The sequence below is a fragment of the Salvelinus alpinus genome, chromosome 4 (genome assembly GCF_045679555.1).
Source record: "Salvelinus alpinus chromosome 4, SLU_Salpinus.1, whole genome shotgun sequence".
Taxonomy (NCBI): Eukaryota; Metazoa; Chordata; class Actinopteri; order Salmoniformes; family Salmonidae; genus Salvelinus; species Salvelinus alpinus.
Window position 1 is genome coordinate 6233016 of NC_092089.1, and position 15663 is coordinate 6248678.

A 15663-nucleotide genomic window follows, 5' to 3' on the forward strand; every position below is an offset into this window, starting at 1 on the left:
GTTATAGAAGAGACATGTAGTTAGATTAGGACCAAGACAACTGTTATAGAAGAGACATGTAGTTAGAATAGGACCCAGACAACTGTTATAGAAGAGACATGTAGTTAGAATAGGACCAAGACAACTGTTATAGAAGAGACATGTAGTTAGAATAGGACCAAGACAACTGTTATAGAAGAGACATGTAGTTAGATTAGGACCAAGACAACTGTTATAGAAGAGACATGTAGTTAGAATAGGACCAAGACAACTGTTATAGAGACATGTAGTTAGAATAGGACCCAGACAACTGTTATAGAGACATGTAGTTAGAATAGGACCAAGACAACTGTTATAGAGACATGTAGTTAGAATAGGACCAAGACAACTGTTATAGAGACATGTAGTTAGAATAGGACCCAGACAACTGTTATAGAGACATGTAGTTAGAATAGGACCAAGACAACTGTTATAGAGACATGTAGTTAGAATAGGACCAAGACAACTGATATAGAGACATGTAGTTAGAATAGTACCAAGACAACTGTTATAGAGACATGTATTTAGAATAGGACCAAGACAACTGTTATAGAGACATGTAGTTAGAATAGGACCAAGACAACTGTTATAGAGACATGTAGTTAGAATAGGACCAAGACAACTGTTATAGAGACATGTAGTTAGAATAGGACCAAGACAACTGTTATAGAGACATGTAGTTAGAATAGTACCAAGACAACTGTTATAGAGACATGTAGTTAGAATAGGACCAAGACAACTGCTATAGAGACATGTAGTTAGAATAGGACCAAGACAACTGTTATAGAGACATGTAGTTAGAATAGGACCAAGACAACTGTTATAGAAGAGACATGTAGTTAGAATAGGACCAAGACAACTGTTATAGAGACATGTAGTTAGAATAGGACCAAGACAACTGTTATAGAGACATGTAGTTAGAATAGGACCAAGACAATTGTTATAGAAGAGACATGTAGTTAGAATAGGACCAAGACAACTGTTATAGAAGAGACATGTAGTTAGAATAGGACCAAGACAACTGTTATAGAGACATGTAGTTAGAATAGGACCAAGACAACTGTTATAGAGACATGTAGTTAGAATAGGACCAAGACAACTGTTATAGAGACATGTAGTTAGATTAGGACCAAGACAACTGTTATAGAGACATGTAGTTAGAATAGGACCAAGACAACTGTTATAGAGACATGTAGTTAGATTAGGACCAAGACAACTGTTATAGAGACATGTAGTTAGAATAGGACCAATACAACTGTTATAGAGACATGTAGTTAGAATAGGACCAAGACAACTGTTATAGAAGAGACATGTAGTTAGATTAGGACCAAGACAACTGTTATAGAAGAGACATGTAGTTAGAATAGGACCCAGACAACTGTTATAGAAGAGACATGTAGTTAGAATAGGACCAAGACAACTGTTATAGAAGAGACATGTAGTTAGAATAGGACCAAGACAACTGTTATAGAAGAGACATGTAGTTAGAATAGGACCCAGACAACTGTTATAGAGACATGTAGTTAGAATAGGACCAAGACAACTGTTATAGAGACATGTAGTTAGAATAGGACCAAGACAACTGTTATAGAGACATGTAGTTAGAATAGTACCAAGACAACTGTTATAGAGACATGTAGTTAGAATAGGACCAAGACAACTGCTATAGAGACATGTAGTTAGAATAGGACCAAGACAACTGTTATAGAGACATGTAGTTAGAATAGGACCAAGACAACTGTTATAGAAGAGACATGTAGTTAGAATAGGACCAAGACAACTGTTATAGAGATATGTAGTTAGAATAGGACCAAGACAACTGTTATAGAGACATGTAGTTAGAATAGGACCAAGACAATTGTTATAGAAGAGACATGTAGTTAGAATAGGACCAAGACAACTGTTATAGAAGAGACATGTAGTTAGAATAGGACCAAGACAACTGTTATAGAGACATGTAGTTAGAATAGGACCAAGACAACTGTTATAGAGACATGTAGTTAGAAGAGGACCAAGACAACTGTTATAGAGACATGTAGTTAGATTAGGACCAAGACAACTGTTATAGAGACATGTAGTTAGAATAGGACCAAGACAACTGTTATAGAGACATGTAGTTAGATTAGGACCAAGACAACTGTTATAGAGACATGTAGTTAGAATAGGACCAATACAACTGTTATAGAGACATGTAGTTAGAATAGGACCAAGACAACTGTTATAGAAGAGACATGTAGTTAGATTAGGACCAAGACAACTGTTATAGAAGAGACATGTAGTTAGAATAGGACCCAGACAACTGTTATAGAAGAGACATGTAGTTAGAATAGGACCAAGACAACTGTTATAGAAGAGACATGTAGTTAGAATAGGACCAAGACAACTGTTATAGAAGAGACATGTAGTTAGAATAGGACCCAGACAACTGTTATAGAGACATGTAGTTAGAATAGGACCAAGACAACTGTTATAGAGACATGTAGTTAGAATAGGACCAAGACAACTGTTATAGAGACATGTAGTTAGAATAGGACCCAGACAACTGTTATAGAGACATGTAGTTAGAATAGGACCAAGACAACTGTTATAGAGACATGTAGTTAGAATAGGACCAAGACAACTGTTATAGAGACATGTAGTTAGAATAGTACCAAGACAACTGTTATAGAGACATGTATTTAGAATAGGACCAAGACAACTGTTATAGAGACATGTAGTTAGAATAGGACCAAGACAACTGTTATAGAGACATGTAGTTAGAATAGGACCAAGACAACTGTTATAGAGACATGTAGTTAGAATAGGACCAAGACAACTGTTATAGAGACATGTAGTTAGAATAGTACCAAGACAACTGTTATAGAGACATGTAGTTAGAATAGGACCAAGACAACTGTTATAGAGACATGTAGTTAGAATAGGACCAAGACAACTGTTATAGAGACATGTAGTTAGATTAGGACCAAGACAACTGTTATAGAGACATGTAGTTAGAATAGGACCAAGACAACTGTTATAGAGACATGTAGTTAGATTAGGACCAAGACAACTGTTATAGAGACATGTAGTTAGAATAGGACCAAGACAACTGTTATAGAGACATGTAGTTAGAATAGGACCAAGACAACTGTTATAGAAGAGACATGTAGTTAGATTAGGACCAAGACAACTGTTATAGAAGAGACATGTAGTTAGAATAGGACCCAGACAACTGTTATAGAAGAGACATGTAGTTAGAATAGGACCAAGACAACTGTTATAGAAGAGACATGTAGTTAGAATAGGACCAAGACAACTGTTATAGAAGAGACATGTAGTTAGAATAGGACCAAGACAACTGTTATAGAAGAGACATGTAGTTAGATTAGGACCAAGACAACTGTTATAGAAGAGACATGTAGTTAGAATAGGACCAAGACAACTGTTATAGAGACATGTAGTTAGAATAGGACCAAGACAACTGTTATAGAGACATGTAGTTAGAATAGGACCCAGACAACTGTTATAGAGACATGTAGTTAGAATAGGACCAAGACAACTGGTATAGAGACATGTAGTTAGAATAGGACCAAGACAACTGTTATAGAGACATGTAGTTAGAATAGGACCCAGACAACTGTTATAGAGACATGTAGTTAGAATAGGACCAAGACAACTGTTATAGAGACATGTAGTTAGATTAGGACCAAGACAACTGTTATAGAGACATGTAGTTAGAATAGGACCAAGACAATTGTTATAGAAGAGACATGTAGTTAGAATAGGACCAAGACAACTGTTATAGAAGAGACATGTAGTTAGAATAGGACCAAGACAACTGTTATAGAGACATGTAGTTAGAATAGGACCAAGACAACTGTTATAGAGACATGTAGTTAGAAGAGGACCAAGACAACTGTTATAGAGACATGTAGTTAGATTAGGACCAAGACAACTGTTATAGAGACATGTAGTTAGAATAGGACCAAGACAACTGTTATAGAGACATGTAGTTAGATTAGGACCAAGACAACTGTTATAGAGACATGTAGTTAGAATAGGACCAATACAACTGTTATAGAGACATGTAGTTAGAATAGGACCAAGACAACTGTTATAGAAGAGACATGTAGTTAGATTAGGACCAAGACAACTGTTATAGAAGAGACATGTAGTTAGAATAGGACCCAGACAACTGTTATAGAAGAGACATGTAGTTAGAATAGGACCAAGACAACTGTTATAGAAGAGACATGTAGTTAGAATAGGACCAAGACAACTGTTATAGAAGAGACATGTAGTTAGAATAGGACCCAGACAACTGTTATAGAGACATGTAGTTAGAATAGGACCAAGACAACTGTTATAGAGACATGTAGTTAGAATAGGACCAAGACAACTGTTATAGAGACATGTAGTTAGAATAGGACCCAGACAACTGTTATAGAGACATGTAGTTAGAATAGGACCAAGACAACTGTTATAGAGACATGTAGTTAGAATAGGACCAAGACAACTGTTATAGAGACATGTAGTTAGAATAGTACCAAGACAACTGTTATAGAGACATGTATTTAGAATAGGACCAAGACAACTGTTATAGAGACATGTAGTTAGAATAGGACCAAGACAACTGTTATAGAGACATGTAGTTAGAATAGGACCAAGACAACTGTTATAGAGACATGTAGTTAGAATAGGACCAAGACAACTGTTATAGAGACATGTAGTTAGAATAGTACCAAGACAACTGTTATAGAGACATGTAGTTAGAATAGGACCAAGACAACTGTTATAGAGACATGTAGTTAGAATAGGACCAAGACAACTGTTATAGAGACATGTAGTTAGATTAGGACCAAGACAACTGTTATAGAGACATGTAGTTAGAATAGGACCAAGACAACTGTTATAGAGACATGTAGTTAGATTAGGACCAAGACAACTGTTATAGAGACATGTAGTTAGAATAGGACCAAGACAACTGTTATAGAGACATGTAGTTAGAATAGGACCAAGACAACTGTTATAGAAGAGACATGTAGTTAGATTAGGACCAAGACAACTGTTATAGAAGAGACATGTAGTTAGAATAGGACCCAGACAACTGTTATAGAAGAGACATGTAGTTAGAATAGGACCAAGACAACTGTTATAGAAGAGACATGTAGTTAGAATAGGACCAAGACAACTGTTATAGAAGAGACATGTAGTTAGAATAGGACCAAGACAACTGTTATAGAAGAGACATGTAGTTAGATTAGGACCAAGACAACTGTTATAGAAGAGACATGTAGTTAGAATAGGACCAAGACAACTGTTATAGAGACATGTAGTTAGAATAGGACCAAGACAACTGTTATAGAGACATGTAGTTAGAATAGGACCCAGACAACTGTTATAGAGACATGTAGTTAGAATAGGACCAAGACAACTGGTATAGAGACATGTAGTTAGAATAGGACCAAGACAACTGTTATAGAGACATGTAGTTAGAATAGGACCCAGACAACTGTTATAGAGACATGTAGTTAGAATAGGACCAAGACAACTGTTATAGAGACATGTAGTTAGATTAGGACCAAGACAACTGTTATAGAGACATGTAGTTAGAATAGGACCAAGACAACTGTTATAGAAGAGACATGTAGTTAGATTAGGACCAAGACAACTGTTATAGAGACATGTAGTTAGAATAGGACCAAGACAACTGTTATAGAGACATGTAGTTAGAATAGGACCAAGACAACTGTTATAGAAGAGACATGTAGTTAGATTAGGACCAAGACAACTGTTATAGAAGAGACATGTAGTTAGAATAGGACCCAGACAACTGTTATAGAAGAGACATGTAGTTAGAATAGGACCAAGACAACTGTTATAGAAGAGACATGTAGTTAGAATAGGACCAAGACAACTGTTATAGAAGAGACATGTAGTTAGATTAGGACCAAGACAACTGTTATAGAAGAGACATGTAGTTAGAATAGGACCAAGACAACTGTTATAGAGACATGTAGTTAGAATAGGACCAAGACAACTGTTATAGAGACATGTAGTTAGAATAGGACCAAGACAACTGTTATAGAGACATGTAGTTAGAATAGGACCAAGACAACTGTTATAGAGACATGTAGTTAGAATAGGACCAAGACAACTGTTATAGAGACATGTAGTTAGAATAGGACCAAGACAACTGTTATAGAGACATGTAGTTAGATTGGGACCAAGACAACTGTTATAGAAGAGACATGTAGTTAGAATAGGACCAAGACAACTGTTATAGAAGAGACATGTAGTTAGAATAGGACCAAGACAACTGTTATAGAGACATGTAGTTAGAATAGGACCAAGACAACTGTTATAGAGACATGTAGTTAGAATAGGACCAAGACAACTGTTATAGAGACATGTAGTTAGAATAGGACCAAGACAACTGTTATAGATGAGACATGTAGTTAGAATAGGACCAAGACAACTGTTATAGAAGAGACATGTAGTTAGATTAGGACCAAGACAACTGTTATAGAAGAGACATGTAGTTAGAATAGGACCAAGACAACTGTTATAGAAGAGACATGTAGTTAGAATAGGACCAAGACAACTGTTATAGAAGAGACATGTAGTTAGAATAGGACCAAGACAACTGTTATAGAAGAGACATGTAGTTAGAATAGGACCAAGACAACTGTTATAGAGACATGTAGTTAGAATAGGACCAAGACAACTGTTATAGAGACATGTAGTTAGATTAGGACCAAGACAACTGTTATAGAGACATGTAGTTAGAATAGGACCAAGACAACTGTTATAGAGACATGTAGTTAGAATAGGACCAAGACAACTGTTATAGAGACATGTAGTTAGAATAGGACCAAGACAACTGTTATAGAGACATGTAGTTAGATTAGGACCAAGACAACTGTTATAGAGACATGTAGTTAGAATAGGACCAAGACAACTGTTATAGAGACATGTAGTTAGATTAGGACCAAGACAACTGTTATAGAGACATGTAGTTAGAATAGGACCAAGACAACTGTTATAGAGACATGTAGTTAGATTAGGACCAAGACAACTGTTATAGAAGAGACATGTAGTTAGATTAGGACCAAGACAACTGTTATAGAAGAGACATGTAGTTAGAATAGGACCCAGACAACTGTTATAGAAGAGACATGTAGTTAGAATAGGACCAAGACAACTGTTATAGAAGAGACATGTAGTTAGAATAGGACCAAGACAACTGTTATAGAAGAGACATGTAGTTAGAATAGGACCAAGACAACTGTTATAGAAGAGACATGTAGTTAGATTAGGACCAAGACAACTGTTATAGAAGAGACATGTAGTTAGAATAGGACCAAGACAACTGTTATAGAGACATGTAGTTAGAATAGGACCAAGACAACTGTTATAGAGACATGTAGTTAGAATAGGACCCAGACAACTGTTATAGAGACATGTAGTTAGAATAGGACCAAGACAACTGTTATAGAGACATGTAGTTAGAATAGGACCAAGACAACTGTTATAGAGACATGTAGTTAGAATAGGACCCAGACAACTGTTATAGAGACATGTAGTTAGAATAGGACCAATACAACTGTTATAGAAGAGACATGTAGTTAGAATAGGACCAAGACAACTGTTATAGAGACATGTAGTTAGAATAGGACCAAGACAACTGTTATAGAGACATGTAGTTAGATTAGGACCAAGACAACTGTTATAGAGACATGTAGTTAGAATAGGACCAAGACAACTGTTATAGAGACATGTAGTTAGAATAGGACCAAGACAACTGTTATAGAAGAGACATGTAGTTAGATTAGGACCAAGACAACTGTTATAGAAGAGACATGTAGTTAGAATAGGACCCAGACAACTGTTATAGAAGAGACATGTAGTTAGAATAGGACCAAGACAACTGTTATAGAAGAGACATGTAGTTAGAATAGGACCAAGACAACTGTTATAGAAGAGACATGTAGTTAGATTAGGACCAAGACAACTGTTATAGAAGAGACATGTAGTTAGAATAGGACCAAGACAACTGTTATAGAGACATGTAGTTAGAATAGGACCAAGACAACTGTTATAGAGACATGTAGTTAGATTAGGACCAAGACAACTGTTATAGAGACATGTAGTTAGAATAGGACCAAGACAACTGTTATAGAAGAGACATGTAGTTAGAATAGGACCAAGACAACTGTTATAGAGACATGTAGTTAGAATAGGACCAAGACAACTGTTATAGAGACATGTAGTTAGATTAGGACCAAGACAACTGTTATAGAGACATGTAGTTAGAATAGGACCAAGACAACTGTTATAGAGACATGTAGTTAGAATAGGACCAAGACAACTGTTATAGAAGAGACATGTAGTTAGATTAGGACCAAGACAACTGTTATAGAAGAGACATGTAGTTAGAATAGGACCAAGACAACTGTTATAGAAGAGACATGTAGTTAGATTAGGACCAAGACAACTGTTATAGAAGAGACATGTAGTTAGAATAGGACCAAGACAACTGTTATAGAGACATGTAGTTAGAATAGGACCAAGACAACTGTTATAGAGACATGTAGTTAGAATAGGACCAAGACAACTGTTATAGAGACATGTAGTTAGATTAGGACCAAGACAACTGTTATAGAGACATGTAGTTAGAATAGGACCAAGACAACTGTTATAGAGACATGTAGTTAGAATAGGACCAAGACAACTGTTATAGAGACATGTAGTTAGAATAGGACCAAGACAACTGTTATAGAGACATGTAGTTAGAATAGGACCAAGACAACTGTTATAGAGACATGTAGTTAGATTAGGACCAAGACAACTGTTATAGAGACATGTAGTTAGAATAGGACCAAGACAACTGTTATAGAGACATGTAGTTAGATTAGGACCAAGACAACTGTTATAGAGACATGTAGTTAGAATAGGACCAAGACAACTGTTATAGAGACATGTAGTTAGATTAGGACCAAGACAACTGTTATAGAAGAGACATGTAGTTAGATTAGGACCAAGACAACTGTTATAGAAGAGACATGTAGTTAGAATAGGACCCAGACAACTGTTATAGAAGAGACATGTAGTTAGAATAGGACCAAGACAACTGTTATAGAAGAGACATGTAGTTAGAATAGGACCAAGACAACTGTTATAGAAGAGACATGTAGTTAGAATAGGACCAAGACAACTGTTATAGAAGAGACATGTAGTTAGATTAGGACCAAGACAACTGTTATAGAAGAGACATGTAGTTAGAATAGGACCAAGACAACTGTTATAGAGACATGTAGTTAGAATAGGACCAAGACAACTGTTATAGAGACATGTAGTTAGAATAGGACCCAGACAACTGTTATAGAGACATGTAGTTAGAATAAGACCAAGACAACTGTTATAGAGACATGTAGTTAGAATAGGACCAAGACAACTGTTATAGAAGAGACATGTAGTTAGAATAGGACCAAGACAACTGTTATAGAGACATGTAGTTAGAATAGGACCAAGACAACTGTTATAGAGACATGTAGTTAGATTAGGACCAAGACAACTGTTATAGAGACATGTAGTTAGAATAGGACCAAGACAACTGTTATAGAGACATGTAGTTAGAATAGGACCAAGACAACTGTTATAGAAGAGACATGTAGTTAGATTAGGACCAAGACAACTGTTATAGAAGAGACATGTAGTTAGAATAGGACCAAGACAACTGTTATAGAAGAGACATGTAGTTAGAGTAGGACCAAGACAACTGTTATAGAAGAGACATGTAGTTAGAATAGGACCAAGACAACTGTTATAGAAGAGACATGTAGTTAGAATAGGACCAAGACAACTGTTATAGAGACATGTAGTTAGAATAGGACCAAGACAACTGTTATAGAGACATGTAGTTAGATTAGGACCAAGACAACTGTTATAGAGACATGTAGTTAGAATAGGACCAAGACAACTGTTATAGAGACATGTAGTTAGAATAGGACCAAGACAACTGTTATAGAGACATGTAGTTAGAATAGGACCAAGACAACTGTTATAGAGACATGTAGTTAGAATAGGACCAAGACAACTGTTATAGAGACATGTAGTTAGATTAGGACCAAGACAACTGTTATAGAGACATGTAGTTAGAATAGGACCAAGACAACTGTTATAGAGACATGTAGTTAGATTAGGACCAAGACAACTGTTATAGAGACATGTAGTTAGAATAGGACCAAGACAACTGTTATAGAGACATGTAGTTAGAATAGGACCAAGACAACTGTTATAGAAGAGACATGTAGTTAGATTAGGACCAAGACAACTGTTATAGAAGAGACATGTAGTTAGAATAGGACCCAGACAACTGTTATAGAAGAGACATGTAGTTAGAATAGGACCAAGACAACTGATATAGAAGAGACATGTAGTTAGAATAGGACCAAGACAACTGTTATAGAAGAGACATGTAGTTAGAATAGGACCAAGACAACTGTTATAGAAGAGACATGTAGTTAGATTAGGACCAAGACAACTGTTATAGAAGAGACATGTAGTTAGAATAGGACCAAGACAACTGTTATAGAGACATGTAGTTAGAATAGGACCAAGACAACTGTTATAGAGACATGTAGTTAGAATAGGACCCAGACAACTGTTATAGAGACATGTAGTTAGAATAAGACCAAGACAACTGTTATAGAGACATGTAGTTAGAATAGGACCAAGACAACTGTTATAGAGACATGTAGTTAGAATAGGACCCAGACAACTGTTATAGAGACATGTAGTTAGAATAGGACCAAGACAACTGTTATAGAAGAGACATGTAGTTAGAATAGGACCAAGACAACTGTTATAGAAGAGACATGTAGTTAGAATAGGACCAAGACAACTGTTATAGAGACATGTAGTTAGATTAGGACCAAGACAACTGTTAGAGACATGTAGTTAGAATAGGACCAAGACAACTGTTATAGAGACATGTAGTTAGAATAGGACCAAGACAACTGATATAGAGACATGTAGTTAGAATAGTACCAAGACAACTGTTATAGAGACATGTAGTTAGAATAGGACCAAGACAACTGTTATAGAGACATGTAGTTAGAATAGGACCAAGACAACTGTTATAGAGACATGTAGTTAGAATAGTACCAAGACAACTGTTATAGAGACATGTAGTTAGAATAGGACCAAGACAACTGTTATAGAGACATGTAGTTAGAATAGGACCAAGACAACTGTTATAGAAGAGACATGTAGTTAGAATAGGACCAAGACAACTGTTATAGAGACATGTAGTTAGAATAGGACCAAGACAACTGTTATAGAGACATGTAGTTAGAATAGGACCAAGACAACTGTTATAGAGACATGTAGTTAGAATAGGACCAAGACAACTGTTATAGAGACATGTAGTTAGATTAGGACCAAGACAACTGTTATAGAAGAGACATGTAGTTAGAATAGGACCAAGACAACTGTTATAGAAGAGACATGTAGTTAGAATAGGACCAAGACAACTGTTATAGAGACATTTAGTTAGAATAGGACCAAGACAACTGTTATAGAGACATGTAGTTAGAATAGGACCAAGACAACTGTTATAGAGACATGTAGTTAGAATAGGACCAAGACAACTGTTATAGATGAGACATGTAGTTAGAATAGGACCAAGACAACTGTTATAGAGACATGTAGTTAGAATAGGACCAAGACAACTGTTATAGATGAGACATGTAGTTAGAATAGGACCAAGACAACTGTTATAGAAGAGACATGTAGTTAGATTAGGACCAAGACAACTGTTATAGAAGAGACATGTAGTTAGAATAGGACCAAGACAACTGTTATAGAGACATGTAGTTAGAATAGGACCAAGACAACTGTTATAGAAGAGACATGTAGTTAGATTAGGACCAAGACAACTGTTATAGAAGAGACATGTAGTTAGAATAGGACCCAGACAACTGTTATAGAAGAGACATGTAGTTAGAATAGGACCAAGACAACTGATATAGAAGAAACATGTAGTTAGAATAGGACCAAGACAACTGTTATAGAAGAGACATGTAGTTAGATTAGGACCAAGACAACTGTTATAGAAGAGACATGTAGTTAGAATAGGACCAAGACAACTGTTATAGAGACATGTAGTTAGAATAGGACCAAGACAACTGTTATAGAGACATGTAGTTAGAATAGGACCCAGACAACTGTTATAGAGACATGTAGTTAGAATAGGTCCAAGACAACTGTTATAGAGACATGTAGTTAGAATAGGACCAAGACAACTGTTATAGAGACATGTAGTTAGATTAGGACCAAGACAACTGTTATAGAAGAGACATGTAGTTAGAATAGGACCAAGACAACTGTTATAGAAGAGACATGTAGTTAGAATAGGACCAAGACAACTGTTATAGAGACATTTAGTTAGAATAGGACCAAGACAACTGTTATAGAGACATGTAGTTAGAATAGGACCAAGACAACTGTTATAGAGACATGTAGTTAGAATAGGACCAAGACAACTGTTATAGATGAGACATGTAGTTAGAATAGGACCAAGACAACTGTTATAGAGACATGTAGTTAGAATAGGACCAAGACAACTGTTATAGATGAGACATGTAGTTAGAATAGGACCAAGACAACTGTTATAGAAGAGACATGTAGTTAGATTAGGACCAAGACAACTGTTATAGAAGAGACATGTAGTTAGAATAGGACCAAGACAACTGTTATAGAGACATGTAGTTAGAATAGGACCAAGACAACTGTTATAGAGACATGTAGTTAGAATAGGACCAAGACAACTGTTATAGAGACATGTAGTTAGAATAGGACCAAGACAACTGTTATAGATGAGACATGTAGTTAGAATAGGACCAAGACAACTGTTATAGAGACATGTAGTTAGAATAGGACCAAGACAACTGTTATAGATGAGACATGTAGTTAGAATAGGACCAAGACAACTGTTATAGAAGAGACATGTAGTTAGATTAGGACCAAGACAACTGTTATAGAAGAGACATGTAGTTAGAATAGGACCAAGACAACTGTTATAGAGACATGTAGTTAGAATAGGACCAAGACAACTGTTATAGAAGAGACATGTAGTTAGATTAGGACCAAGACAACTGTTATAGAAGAGACATGTAGTTAGAATAGGACCCAGACAACTGTTATAGAAGAGACATGTAGTTAGAATAGGACCAAGACAACTGATATAGAAGAAACATGTAGTTAGAATAGGACCAAGACAACTGTTATAGAAGAGACATGTAGTTAGATTAGGACCAAGACAACTGTTATAGAAGAGACATGTAGTTAGAATAGGACCAAGACAACTGTTATAGAGACATGTAGTTAGAATAGGACCAAGACAACTGTTATAGAGACATGTAGTTAGAATAGGACCCAGACAACTGTTATAGAGACATGTAGTTAGAATAGGTCCAAGACAACTGTTATAGAGACATGTAGTTAGAATAGGACCAAGACAACTGTTATAGAGACATGTAGTTAGATTAGGACCAAGACAACTGTTATAGAAGAGACATGTAGTTAGAATAGGACCAAGACAACTGTTATAGAAGAGACATGTAGTTAGAATAGGACCAAGACAACTGTTATAGAGACATTTAGTTAGAATAGGACCAAGACAACTGTTATAGAGACATGTAGTTAGAATAGGACCAAGACAACTGTTATAGAGACATGTAGTTAGAATAGGACCAAGACAACTGTTATAGATGAGACATGTAGTTAGAATAGGACCAAGACAACTGTTATAGAGACATGTAGTTAGAATAGGACCAAGACAACTGTTATAGATGAGACATGTAGTTAGAATAGGACCAAGACAACTGTTATAGAAGAGACATGTAGTTAGATTAGGACCAAGACAACTGTTATAGAAGAGACATGTAGTTAGAATAGGACCAAGACAACTGTTATAGAGACATGTAGTTAGAATAGGACCAAGACAACTGTTATAGAAGAGACATGTAGTTAGATTAGGACCAAGACAACTGTTATAGAAGAGACATGTAGTTAGAATAGGACCCAGACAACTGTTATAGAAGAGACATGTAGTTAGAATAGGACCAAGACAACTGATATAGAAGAGACATGTAGTTAGAATAGGACCAAGACAACTGTTATAGAAGAGACATGTAGTTAGATTAGGACCAAGACAACTGTTATAGAAGAGACATGTAGTTAGAATAGGACCAAGACAACTGTTATAGAGACATGTAGTTAGAATAGGACCAAGACAACTGTTATAGAGACATGTAGTTAGAATAGGACCCAGACAACTGTTATAGAGACATGTAGTTAGAATAGGTCCAAGACAACTGTTATAGAGACATGTAGTTAGAATAGGACCAAGACAACTGTTATAGAGACATGTAGTTAGAATAGGACCCAGACAACTGTTATAGAGACATGTAGTTAGAATAGGACCAAGACAACTGTTATAGAAGAGACATGTAGTTAGAATAGGACCAAGACAACTGTTATAGAAGAGACATGTAGTTAGAATAGGACCAAGACAACTGTTATAGAGACATGTAGTTAGATTAGGACCAAGACAACTGTTAGAGACATGTAGTTAGAATAGGACCAAGACAACTGTTATAGAGACATGTAGTTAGAATAGGACCAAGACAACTGATATAGAGACATGTAGTTAGAATAGTACCAAGACAACTGTTATAGAGACATGTAGTTAGAATAGGACCAAGACAACTGTTATAGAGACATGTAGTTAGAATAGGACCAAGACAACTGTTATAGAGACATGTAGTTAGAATAGTACCAAGACAACTGTTATAGAGACATGTAGTTAGAATAGGACCAAGACAACTGTTATAGAGACATGTAGTTAGAATAGGACCAAGACAACTGTTATAGAAGAGACATGTAGTTAGAATAGGACCAAGACAACTGTTATAGAGACATGTAGTTAGAATAGGACCAAGACAACTGTTATAGAGACATGTAGTTAGAATAGGACCAAGACAACTGTTATAGAGACATGTAGTTAGAATAGGACCAAGACAACTGTTATAGAGACATGTAGTTAGATTAGGACCAAGACAACTGTTATAGAAGAGACATGTAGTTAGAATAGGACCAAGACAACTGTTATAGAAGAGACATGTAGTTAGACAGTAGGACTAAGACAACTGTTATAGAGACATGTAGTTAGAATAGGACCAAGACAACTGTTATAGAGACATGTAGTTAGAATAGGACCAAGACAACTGTTATAGAGACATGTAGTTAGAATAGGACCAAGACAACTGTTATAGAGACATGTAGTTAGAATAGGACCAAGACAACTGTTATAGAGACATGTAGTTAGAATAGGACCAAGACAACTGTTATAGATGAGACATGTAGTTAGAATAGGACCAAGACAACTGTTATAGAAGAGACATGTAGTTAGATTAGGACCAAGACAACTGTTATAGAAGAGACATGTAGTTAGAATAGGACCAAGACAACTGTTATAGAGACATGTAGTTAGAATAGGACCAAGACAACTGTTATAGAAGAGACATGTAGTTAGATTAGGACCAAGACAACTGTTATAGAAGAGACATGTAGTTAGAATAGGACCAAGACAACTGTTAT

At 35.9% G+C, this 15663-nt stretch overlaps 1 protein-coding gene across 1 annotated transcript in view; it reads right to left on the minus strand.

Annotated features, from left to right (window-relative positions):
* Positions 1-15663, minus strand: part of LOC139572802 (regulator of G-protein signaling 22) — a 54356-nt gene that overhangs the window by 2625 nt on the left and 36068 nt on the right. The gene's annotated exons all lie outside the window — the stretch shown is intronic.